Source organism: Sceloporus undulatus, chromosome 4 (genome assembly GCF_019175285.1).
Source record: "Sceloporus undulatus isolate JIND9_A2432 ecotype Alabama chromosome 4, SceUnd_v1.1, whole genome shotgun sequence".
NCBI lineage: Eukaryota > Metazoa > Chordata > Lepidosauria > Squamata > Phrynosomatidae > Sceloporus > Sceloporus undulatus.
Window position 1 is genome coordinate 93,141,169 of NC_056525.1, and position 13,107 is coordinate 93,154,275.

A 13,107-nucleotide genomic window follows, 5' to 3' on the forward strand; every position below is an offset into this window, starting at 1 on the left:
TGGCCCCACAACAAACTCCAACTCCCAGAATTCCATCGCCTTCAGCCAGACAAAGAGTTAAAGCGGTGCCAAAACCGAGCGTGGTTCTCCAGTGGAGTTGTCTTTTTGTCTCAGAGGGACTTGTCGCCATTGCCTTCCTCTGAGGCCGAGAGGGCGAGTGTGACTGTTCCCAAGGTCAGCCAATGCTTTGTCCCAACTGGCAAAGAGTCAGGCCGCCGTCTTATCTATCTATGTCAAACTCGTCTGCAGAAAAAATATCACCCAAGAGGCAGGCTGAGACTCCAGCGGAAGGAGCAGTCAAGATCTCAGGCAAAACAACATTAAAACAGCCTCAGATATGCAACCCAATTGCAACGCTTGCTGGTGGAGAACGCAACCAGAGACTTGGAGGCAAGTTGCCGGCGACGGGCCAAGGGAGGAAAGTAGGCTTAATTGTGGAACCATTAAGGAAACAATAATAAGTATCTAGGAGGTTTCACCCTCGATAACTAGGTAAAATGAAAGTAGTCAGGTTTCAGACGATGGGTCAAACATTCATCAGAATGGATGACTGCAGTCACGAGATGGGAAGGGCAGCTGTGAAAGAGCTAGGAAAGAATCTTAACGTGTAAAACAACTAAGCATCTTCAAGTAAGAATTGGTCCAAACCATTGCATTCCCTGGCTGCCATGTGTGGATGTGAGAGCTGGACAGTCAAGAAGGCGGATAGAAAAAGGAGTAAGTCATTTGCGATTGCTCGCCAGCTGGAGCAGAGTGCAAGAGGGACACCGTGGACAGCAAGGTTGAGACCAACCACATTGGGTGTGGAGACAGATCAAGCCTGAAATCTCCCTGGGAGCCAGCTTATAAGTTGAGGCTGTCCCTCTCTGGCCACATTGCATCATTCCTTCTTGTCGTGCAGCTACTTCTCTGCCTACCAACAATCACAATCCATGCTAAGACTAGGGGTTAGGCATGATGGCCTTTTTGAGCCGGGGGGCCGGGTTTGCTGTCCCTCTTTGAGTTGGTTTGATCAAACTGGGGTGTTGGCCGATTGATGGTTTCCTAAGTGAAATCACTAATTAACTAATTGGTTTAGGGAGGTGTGGGTTAAATGAACAGTATATAAGGATGTTTTCATTCGCTGGAGGACCACATTGGGTTTCAAATGTGAGATGTGGTTTTAGCGACGTGGTGTTTTGTTAAGAAGGAATGGAGGCCCCGCGATAATGAGGAATTTGCTGGATTTTAAAAAAAATGTTGGAATATAAATCGGCATGTTTGGCTGGGGGAGGCTTGGCTAGTAGACAATTGCCCCCAAAGGGCCCCATGCGGCGAATCGGCGTCAGTGATCTGGGCTGGGGCCGTGTCCTCAAGGCCGCCGGGCCGCATGCTGTGGCCCACGGGGGGTCTTGCAGCGTGCCTACCACTGCTCTAATATAATGTAGGACCTGACAGGCTCATCTTCCACATTGGTACCGTGCCACGCTCGTGGTTGAGTTGGTGTTGTTAACTGCAAAAAAGAGGCTTCTCTTTGGGAAGACATCTATCTGAGTAGGTTCTTTTCACGGATAGTGATATGCCTCAGTTCACCCCCCGGGCATTGGTTTAGGCGCTTTGGTAAGTCACACGTATAGGATGTTTCCACCTCCATCGCTGGAAAAAGGAAATTGGGTCTTACCTGTGAGATGTTCGTTTTCAGCGACGTAGGTAGCAATGTCCTCCACCCAGAACTGAGGAGGCCACATCATGATGAGGCATGAATCCCTGGCAAAGGCAATGAGCTGGGGAGGTAGAAGGCAGTAGAAAGAGAGGAAGAACACCTTGAGGACGGTTGGATCAGAGAGGTCACAGGCCTTGCCTCTACCACGACCCACGCAGATCAGTGGAGAAGAGGGGATTGGGATGTCTCATCCACAGGGTTAACATGAGCTGGGCTTGCTTCAATGTTTGTTAACAGCAACAATTTCTCCCTAATCTGACAGTGGGTTTTTCAGGAAGCCAACGTGAAAAAGGACAGCGTGTGCCTGGTGGCCCTGGTCCTCTTTTTTCTGGCTGTTCTTGTGTGTTGAGCTTCTCTAAGGTATATTTTTAAACAGCTATTTTTATTTAAATTAATTACACGTAATACATGAACCCCCCAACAAATATCTTTCATGATTCCAAAATGAACTTTCACAATTACACAGGGGGGGGGACACATAAAAAAGACGTATTATATCCATCAACAATTAGTTCCCAAATTAACAGATATAAAGCCTAAGTCAATTATATTGTAGCCCGTAAAACCAATCCTGAGTTACAAAACTAGAAGAGAGAACTGGTAATAAATTGTACCATTTTTCCTTTCCCAATCTTTTTCGATTAACTTGCCTGGTCCTATCGCTCTGTATGAACAATAACTAACCAAACCAGAGTGCTGCAAATCCAGAAGCTGCTAATGTTATCAAATCTGATGATTGTACATAATGCTGAATTATTATAATTTTTGTATCACGCCTTTGTCTTCCACCAACTTTTGGGCTCCAGGTAGCTTACAGTTTAGAAACACAATACAGCTAGAAAAGCATACAAAAATAAATAAATAAATAGGAACTAAAAACGAAGATTAAACTTGTTGATAGTATTGAAAACGGTTTGAAACCTACACTTAAAAGATAAACCTACCATTTAAAGATAGGAAAGCTATTTAGATGCGGTTCCGTTTTCAAATTAAACAAGGCCCATTTTGTAAAAGCCTGTGGAATGAAAAGGTCTTTGCCTGCGCGGGGAACGACAGCTGATTGCAATATTATGAAACAACAGGATATGGTATACAGAATGCTCACTGGTGTATTTGCCTAGCCTGAAGAATCATTTCGACTTACGCAACCCTAAGGGAGACCTCTCTCTCTCATATGGAGTATATCTCTGAAATCAGCTCCCAGAATTCCTGGCTGTTGAGCAGCTGGTCTTGGGGCTCCTGGGAGTTGTAAGTCCAAAAACCGGAGGGCAGTGTTTGAGAACCACTTGTTCTAAACACTCACTGCAAGGAAAGCCAGAAAAGGTCGCTCCATGCATCGTCTGGCTGCCAATTCTTCCACAGGGGGTTTTGACAGAATTCTATTGAAGAGTACTTGCTGGAAGTGGGCAATGGTGGCTATTCACTGATGTCATTATGGGTAATCTTATTCATTCCTACAAACTTAAATCTGAGTGGACTCACAAATATTTTCACTAAGTTGTGCCATACTACGCTTTAGGCTTGTACAATACCAGAGCTTTTACAAACAAAACAAAAACATGAGGTTTCAATTTTTTTGTTTCAGTTGTTCCTTGGAAGCAAGTTCCATTGAATCCAGTGGGGCTGCCCTCAAGAAAGCATGCCTACAACTGGCTTGTTCATGCTGGATGTTTTTTTTTTCTTTATATGAAAGGGCTTTGAGCAGAGAATGTTTGGCAGGAGTGTTTTGTTTAGACGCAAATCAAATGTTAAGATGCTGTTTCACGTAGTCTGATTCCTATTTCCGTCACTGGTTCTAAATCTACCGATTGTTGTGGCATATAGCTTGCCAGGCAGGTTTGCTGTGTTCCAGTGACTTTGTTTCCAGTGGTTTCGTTTTCCTGTTTCCAGAAAAAATGTGTAACACCAAATGGCCAGAGACGATTCGTATCCTGGAAATGGATCTAGATTTGCATTTAGAAGTCTGAATTAAAATGCTTAGGTGTGAAGTTTTATAGAGAATATTGTTCATCAAGTCATGTTTGCCTTTTGTTATTTAGGTGTGGAAATGGGTAACTTTGCTAGAAGACCAGCTGCAACAGGTGTGGGCCGAGGTGGCGTATCGCCAAACTGATTTCCTTCGGAGGGGAAGAGGAGTTGGAAATGTAAACTTGATAAACCGTTTTTAACCGTATTGTAAATTTGCCTTCAGAAAAAACCACAGAGGCCAAGATGATGACAGCTGGAGGGACTGACAGAGGGACGACACTGCTGAAAAGAGCCGAGGGTCTCTTCAGTGCTAATGCTGGCAGTGGCAAAACGTGAGTTGATCCCGATGTTTTCCAGTTCTAGTTTTTATTGTTCGTTTGAGACCTTATATCATAACAGTCCTTTCAGCTGACCTTAAGTTTCTCTGTTATTTAAATTGTTTGGTCTCCCATAGATTCATTCGAGTTTGCATGTTGACTCAGAACATGAACCAAATCCAGTTGTTAGTCCCAAGTGGGTCAGGTACTTCCTGTGAATATACTGTGATCACTAACAAGTTAATACTGATTAATGGGCCTGCCTTGCTTGGACTAACAATACCCATGTGTGATAGGAGGGGACTGTATTGCAGGTAAATGTATACAGGATTGCCACCATATTTTTATGCTTCTACCATAGGAGCAAAGGCTGGTAAAGTTTTAGTTGATTTGGCTGTTACATATCATACCTTTGTTTGGTTGGTTTGGTACCCATCTTTTATTATTGGTCATTTCTTTGCACAAATTGCTCCTTGTACGTTAGGAACAAACTATTAGTCATCCACTGCGAATTCGTTAGTTTGAAAAGAATATATTTCTCAGTTTTGTTTTTAGGTTCATAGATGCTTTATTTGGTAAAAATAGTTTGCAGTTCATGATGATTTTTTTTACATTTAAAGCTGTTCATTATGCTGGCAATACAAACATGACTCTATGTACTGACTATATACAATATTTTGACTATTGGGACCACACCTCCAAATGTTTTGAACACATAACATTAATTTGCACTTGTCGTTGTAAAATTCAGTGTCGAATTTACTGATCTGGAGGTTGATTCTCATCTCATTCCAAATGCAGGGGATAAAGAGAATGATGTCAAAAACTATCTTGCACAAAAAATTTGTACCAACCATAGCTAATACTGTAGTTAAAAATACACCACTTGCGTTCAATGTACATATATGGGGAGGTGGTTTAAACAAATTAAAAACTGGATCCCTTGTTCTCTTGTGCGTAATGTTTGATTAACTGTTATTCTAGTCAGCTCAAATTGATCTTAAACACTGTGGTGTGGTTTTTATTTATTAGTTAACCTTTTCAGTTTTAATTTCTGAGCCGAGTATAATTTTGTTGTGTTTCTATGTCTACATTTTTTTTCTTCCTAAAGATTGTGGTAATGGGTTCATTGGGCCAGGAGTCAGAGTGCAATATGCGTGCAACACTCCAAATTGGCCAAACTGGAGGAAACGAACAGGGTATGTTTTAAATTATTTAAAAACGGTTTCAAAACGTACAGTGCTCAAACTCTTATTTCCCTGTATATGAGCTGTTGTTACGAATAAAGTTCATGTAGAAGTTGCTCAGATGGAGTGTGTGGGGTTTTTTTGAACAAGGAGACTAAAAGTTTCGGCCCATTGTCTCTTTGTTCAGTTGTTGCTGAAACAAAGTCTTGGTGTTTGGTGTGTCATGAGTCAGTTTTCTGAGGAAACTCAATATTCTGGGCAATCGTGTGCTTGTTAATTGAGGCATTAGACGTTGACAATGACATGAGAAGTTTCTTTTAAAAAAGGCCCTTGCATAACTGGGGTAGTCGCATTTGTTGGTGTAAAATACAGAGCCTAGTGTAGAAATTAGAAGGTTTTTCAGAAATCTCACTGTATGTAGGCGGATTGACTTGCTGTTGCGTCCAAAGGCAAGTCTGTGTAAGTTGTATATACAATGGGCATACATAACCTTGTTCTGTATATTAGATTATTGAAGGCAGGTTGCTACCCTGCCAGATAATCACTGGCTATATTATCGGTAGCCCGTATATGATATTCTTTTCATGGGGCTTTTGTGACACCGTGTGGAGAAGAAGGACAAATCAGTGTTCTACCCACCTTATTCCACACACAGATGGTTTGGGGTGGCGCCTATTGCCTGTATAACTAGAGAGGTTAAGTCTGAATTTTATCTTGAGAGTTGCAATTGATCTCAAATACGCCATTAACACTACTAGATCAGCATACAAACAATTTGCGTATCTGTGGTCCAAAATACACTGCCGAAATAATCAGTTTGAGACTTACTTTTTAACTGTCCTGGTTTCAGTGCTAGTCTCTGGGGATTGTAGTTTATCATGGCACCAGATCTCTCTGACAGAGAAAGCTAATGTATCACAAAACTGCATTTTCCCAGAATTCTCTAGCATTGAGTCTGGGAGTTGGAAAGTCTCAAACTGATAATGTTCTGCAGTTGGTGTTTGTTTGGACCTAAATTGTATCTTCATATTTGATTGAGAAACCTTAGGTAAGTGTTTGGTCACTGTAAAATTGGGGCGTCTTCTGTCGTTTTTAGTCATGAATGCAAAAAGTTAGTGGATGCGGATCAAAACCCTGCACTGAACTAAATGTGTGTCTTAAGTTAGTAATTGGACTGCTGAACTGTTAATTCCGTGGGCTGCTTATCTACTTAGGTACTTCAGCTCAGTAAATTGTGAGATTAGATTATCTGAATGCTTGCCTCCTGAGATTTTTTGGATACTTCTCTTTGCAGCGCTATTGGTGGCGGGCTTAATGAAAAGAGGAATGTGTTGAGTCTATAGAACGTGGAAGCGTCAGATGGGAGAATCTGTATGAGGGTGGTTGGTGTGTCCTATGAAAAGGTAATTGGTCAGGTCTGCTTCTGATGGAGGAAAACTGATGTATAGATGAAAATATGTTTGCACAAAAGCAAGAAAATGGGCTTATGGAAAGCAAATTTTTTGTATATGACTCAACCATTTATTGAAAACCAGAATTTGTAGGAAATAAATGATCCTAAAATTGTAAGAGTTTAAAATGTATGATCTTCACCAACAAGGCTTAGTTTTAAACTTGTACAGATGGAGGTCATTGTCAGCGGACCTGTGGGCAGTTTCAAATCTATTGGTAGTCACAAAAACGAGTGGATGCCAGCGGATGGAATCGGAACTTACTAAATCATGCAAGACATAAATGTATTTTCAATCCATTCAGTTCAGTCTAGTTCGGTAGAACAAGTTATGTTTGTAGATGATCTTGCCAAAAACCCAGTTTCCTGGATAGGAACCCTACAGAACCAAGAATATATTCTTTGTGTGAATTATAAAAGCCCTGATGAATCAAATAATTGAGGGCCAGTTTTTCTCTTGCATTGACTTATGTTTTTTGATGTCGTTGTATAAATCAGTATAATGTGTGTAGCCAAAAACAACGTAGAGAATGTTTGGACTTTGGGGTCAAACAGGACCATCAGGTTGGGAGTGGCCTTCTGTCCGTTGCAGCCCCGATTGCCCCTGCTGTTGGTGCAATGAACACAGTGACAGCCTGCTGGCAAGGAGGACAGGTTTTCCCGCTCTTTGTTGCAGCAAGCTTTTGCTCTGTTTTTGCCGGCCTCAGCACCGCTTTTGGCACTCCCAGGGGTATGTGTTATCTGCATGGCACGACCCATGGATCGGGCCTGAAGGGTAATGCTGTTTTGCCTGTCTATTTCAGGCCTTTGGTTTTTCACAGAGTTTTTAAAGCCACTTGTCAAAATTGGAAAATGATATAATATGAACATTGGTTAAACTGTTCATTTATCTGGAAGCTTCTATCTCTCTCTCTTTTTTTTTTTTTTTTTTTTTTTTTTTTTTTGTTTTTTTTTTTTTTTTTTTGTTTTTTTTTTTTTTTTTTTTCTTTTTTTTTTTTCCTCTTTTTTTTTTTTTTTGGGCCAGGAAAGCTGGCTCTTTCCTGGCCCAAATAGGAGCGGATCTTTTCTGTGCCTGTTTGGGCTGGGTTCAAGGCAGATTGGGGCTGCGACGTGTTTATCACAGCCCCAATCCATCTTTGGCAGGGGCAGCTGTCCCTTCTTGCCCTTCTGTTCTGGCCCTAAGTCCAGAATTCAAAAACTTTTTCAAATCCCATCCTCCAAACAGGAAGAAAAGTACTGAAATTACTCACCGCTTCCTTTGAGAATGAAATTAATAAAGAACTGCATCCCTACCATACCCCACTTTGAAAATTCAAACAGCAAGCCAACATGGCCACTTGCCACATGTAATCCAGTAACAAGTAGAAACTCTGCAGAAGAAAGAGATTCAGAGGGCATAAACTAGCATTAGGGAATAGAAAGACAAAGCAGAAGTGGCTCATGCAGCAGATGTGTGTGAGTGTGTGTCTGAAGGCTGAAATACTGGAACACAAATCAGAAAGCCAAACACAAATACTAGACCCCATATATGGGTATCCAATTGATTTCTGCTATTTTTTTAATCTTTGCTTTCACTTTCTGTCCTATCTAGTTATCTCTAGCTTACTTAGAAATAATGTGTTTTAGCTGGATGCTGCATCTACCCATGAACTGTGTCTACCCCCCTTCCTTGAAGCAACAATGTATTTTGCTCTTTGTTTTTATCTTACTGGCCTTGGATCCGTAGAAGCTACGGATTTCCAAAAGTCAACCTTACAAAGGGATTGACAGTTCATTACCTGACTTTATGCCATCAATGAAACTGCAGGGAAGATCATTCATCTTGTGCTACCATAGCAACTTTGTGTGTGTGCGCGCACGCATGCACACATGTATGAGAGGGTGATAGAGAATGAGGAAAAGAGAATGAGAGTGTGAAAGAAAGAATTGGGATATGGTTGATGGCTGATAACTTGGTTTCCATGGCAAAGCCACAACGTGCTACTTATATAAGGAATTATACACTATGGCTATTCTCATCCAGTTTGCTATGTTGTATTGAAAGAAATCAGTGGCCTAAAATAGGCAGATGTTGTTCAAATAGTTTAGTCAGATTGCCTTTATAAGAAAATGCAGGCTCCAGCATTTTACAAAGTGTAAGTGCGGGCAGGGGAGCAGAAAAGGAAATTCATAAGCAACCCCTATGTTAACTTAGCACAAGGATGGTTTTACAAAGCCAAAGACATGACAAAAACCAGAGATATGAAAAGAGAGCAGAACAGAATACAACACCTTCCTTCCTTCTCCTGCTTCATAAATCATCCTGTTTATGTAATGTGGCCACTAAAGCAAGACACAGTTAAGAAAACATTCTCTTTTATTCCTATAGAATAGTAAAATGATTGATGCTGTGCGTGGAAGAGAGTATAAGAAAGACACCATGTTTGGGCGATGATTTACTGATAGCCGCTAACAAGTGGGCTTTGGACACTGTTTTTAAAAAAAACACAGGTGTTTAACCTTATAAGTTATTGAAATAATTGGGAAATGGCCTTTACAAGAGAGGGCTGCACACAGGGAATGGGTGAGGGGAGTGTATCTCCTGAGCAAGACCACACTTCACATTTGAAACAGCAATGACTTAAGAGGAACAAGCAATTGAGCTCCAAATATCTGTGGACACAGCAGAGCTCTTCACCTTCAACAAGCAAAAGCTTATCTCTGTGCCTTGGCATTTGTAAGACAATGTCATAATGTCATGCTAGAAGAATAATTACTGGGTGATTGTAAGCATGGTGCTGTTCTTTCTCTCTTCTTCCTTCCCCTGCCCCAAAGACAAAAGACTTGGAGAAGTATTATACAGTGAATATGTACAGTGCAAAATGATTAACAGGATTTGAATTTTTGTTTTGCCTGCAGTGTGCATGTGTTCTCACAGCACAAGCTTCTCCAGTGATACACCGGAACCCATTGGGGATGCTGTGCAAGTGGTCATTTTGTGTGTTCCTGTAATGATGGGTGTCAAAGGTGGAAATATCAAATCCTTTTTCATAGTGTCTGGAAAGGAGGGGAACAAAGAAGAACTTGATCCCTTTCATACGTTTGCTGGGGAAATTATACTTTCAGCTATTTGAAATCTCAAGATCTTTTGGGACAAATCAAGGGGTGAACTGGCCAGCCCTCTAAGCCACCAGTAGCTGTTCTGATTGTTTAATATTCTTAGAACGCAGAGGAGAGAAGCCTCCTTCTCAGCTGACCTAGCAGGGAAAATAGAAGTTTGTATTTCTTAAGAAAAAAATAGGAAGAGGCAAATACTTGCTAGCATGGAAGCCATGTAATTTGTCTCCTTGTGTGGCTGGAAGCAATAGATGGCCAGCTCTCTACATGCTTAGAAATAATCTGCAGAATGTTCTGAGATTGTCATCACATGGTAAGTGGCTATTTTCTCAGGACTTGACACATTTGCTGCGATTTTAAACTACGTTGCATTCCTACACATTTGCTGGGAAGTAAGACACACTGATTACTAGTCCTCACTCTCAGGAAATTGCAGCTTTAATTTCTCACTCTTCATCTTTCCTTATCCACATTGTCTTCTTTTTCCACATCAAATGTTTGGTTTAATTAAATTGCAAGCCTGTGGGCAGAGTTTTATCATTCTTTATTTTATGTAACATACTGTACAGCAGAGACAGGATATGGGGAAAGGAAGGGAGAGAAAGCTTTAGTGAATGCCTTACTTATTTCACATAACACACCATTCCCCTTTTGCTTTCTTAGAAGGAATCCTTGCATTCCACTTAATGCTAGAAACAGATCAGATGGGGTGGGGACAAGAAACAATGAGAAAACAGCTATTCATGTCTCCTTGCTGCTGTAGTCCCTGGTGTAACCTAAAATCTCTTTTGTACCAATCATGATTTAGTCTAATTAAGCCTGCAGTCCAATGCAAACTTACCAGGGAAAGGTCTTCTTGAATGGAAGTTGCTTCTCAGCCAATGTGAATAGAGTTGCACTATAAAATTCTGGGTACGACTGGGGCACTTTGTCTGAAGATGCTAATCTTCAGATTTAAGCCCTTCAGAGTTTTCTGTCATTCCTACTATTTCTGTTCCATTTTGTTCAACCTGCAACCTCCAGTAGTATTTTGGAGAATGGGAAAATCTGTTCACAGCTTCTGGTAACACAACAGATGTTACCAGCTGTGGCTTTTGATTACGTTGTAGGCCCTTAAGAAATGTTTAACATTATCTTTGATGATTATGACAATGATGACGACGATGAGATCCCTATCACACTTGATAGTGTCTAGTTAAATGAAAGTTATACCATAAAAACATATACGTCTAACAACTATAGCATGGAGCTAGTGATGGGGTGGGCAAAACGGGGCATTTTGTCTGCCCAAGTGAAATTTTATTTCAGTCCCTAAATTTCTGACATTACATTTGAGCATTTAGAAATACAGTTTGGGCTTCCAAAATAAATAAATAAATAAAAAGGATATATTGAATCCTGCAAAACCCCAGTACATTTAATTAATTTGTGAAAAACTTGCCCACATAAAAGGAATCTTTTTCACACATACACTTTATATGCTGCAGCATTTGTCTTTGGTGTATGTACAGCTATCTGTGAAAATTCCTTCTCAACTTTGATATATATGCTGACACCCAACAGGCACTTAATACTTTATCAGAGAAAAGCAAATTTAGTAATCTTGGCTTTTGAAAGTATTATCATAGAATCATAGAACCATAGAATCACAGGGTTGGAAGAGACCACAAGGGCCATCCAGTCCAACTCCCTGCCATGCAGGAAGACACAATCAAAGCACTCCTGACAGCCATCCAGCCTCTGAAGCAGGAGACTCTACCACTCTCTGAGGGAGTGTGTTCCACTATTGAACAGCTCTCATATATCTGAAGGAATTTCAAGTGGGCAGTTTCTCCATATGTTTGCAGAGAAATTATGGTGCATTAGGCCATAAAAACAGTTCCAATCATTATAGAAGAATGACTTGCAAAATATGCATTTAATTCCTACTCACTATTTCATTTACACAACTATTTTACATGTTGAAAATACTGTATTTTAAACTGATTCGCTTTTGAGACATTTCACAATATACTAATTAAAATGGCAGCTTATTTTTGTCATTATCTATATATCCCCCCCCCCCCAATCCTGTCATGGAAACCTCTTTTATAATGACTATGTCCGAACTCATCTGTGCTCCTCCATTTTTTTTGTCACTGCCTACCATGAAAATAGTTTCACTACATCCCTATCAATTGAATAGCCAAGTAAAACATCCACAATTAGACCGTTTGCTAGATGCTGGCAGCAAATAATACATAATTTTCCATCCGTGTGTCCTGAGTTGTAAATGTACTTTTCCTGCCATTAAATATTAGGAAGGTTATGTGATGGGTTATAGAGTAGAACAGATACTGCAGAGACATGGTGATTTCAGCCACAGGTGGTGAGATAACTCTGGAGAAGAGGGAGGCATGATTCAAGCCTGTTCAATGTTGTTTCTGCGAGAAGAATCTAGCTGTAAGAACAAAGAAGGAGTGAAATGGGAACAAGAGGGGCAAATGTGTTTATTAATTGTAATGAATGAAAATTGAGCCCACCATGAGTTTGAAACTGTGTATAGTTAATGTTGCTGTTTAGTTCTGACAATGAATGCCTCTGGAGTGGAGGCAGTTTATAGTTACTGAATAAAGGTTTGCTGAATTTTAACTGCTGAAGCCTGAGTTTCTGATCTTGGTTTCTGCTAGTTTTGATACAGTACCTTCTATAGCTAATTGGAAGTCTATCTTGTTGCTATCAATGAAATGCATTCCTTCTCAAGCAGGACTGAGAATCATATGGCACTGCAAATGTTGTTGAAGGGGACCTCCTAGCGAACACAGCCAATGGTGAGGGAAGCTGGAATGTGCAGTTCAGCAGCATCTGGTGGAACACATGATTCCCACCTCGTAGTTGTAAGATACTGGCCTGAATCTCTTGATCTGCTGCTATACTTGGTTACTGTCATTTTACATTCCAATGTATTGTGTGTTCCTTGTCTGTGAGCTGCCTTGTACTTCAAATAAATAATACATGACACATGAAATGAAATAATCACTATTGTAACTTTCCCTGCCTGTACATTTTCCAGGGCATTGGGTCATTCACTTTGGGAACAGGATGCTGGAACAGATGGACTGTTGATCTGATCCAGCATGGTAATTCATCTGTCCTTAAAGATCTTGACATCTGAAAAATGATGTAGTACACTCCTATAGAACAGTGGAGGGCAACATACACCGCACAGACTGCATGGTGGCATCAATGTCTTTTTTGCAACTTCTAGCACCCTCCCTGATCCCCATTCCCCCAAAAAACTGTGCTGCTAAAAGTCAACACAAAATTGGGAATTCATCTTAAACACAAGGAATAAATGTTTTTACACTGTGCACAACATTCTGGGTTTATGCCTCAAATATGGCAGGG

At 40.7% G+C, this 13,107-nt stretch overlaps 1 long non-coding RNA gene across 1 annotated transcript in view; it reads left to right on the forward strand.

Moving 5' to 3' along the window:
* Positions 1-3,795, forward strand: part of LOC121929951 — a 4,384-nt gene extending 589 nt beyond the window's left edge. Inside the window, exon 2 of the long non-coding RNA XR_006103780.1 lies at positions 3,742-3,795. This is a non-coding gene — a long non-coding RNA (uncharacterized LOC121929951). The remainder of the gene's footprint in view (positions 1-3,741) is intronic.
* Positions 3,796-13,107: the final 9,312 nt, after the last annotated feature.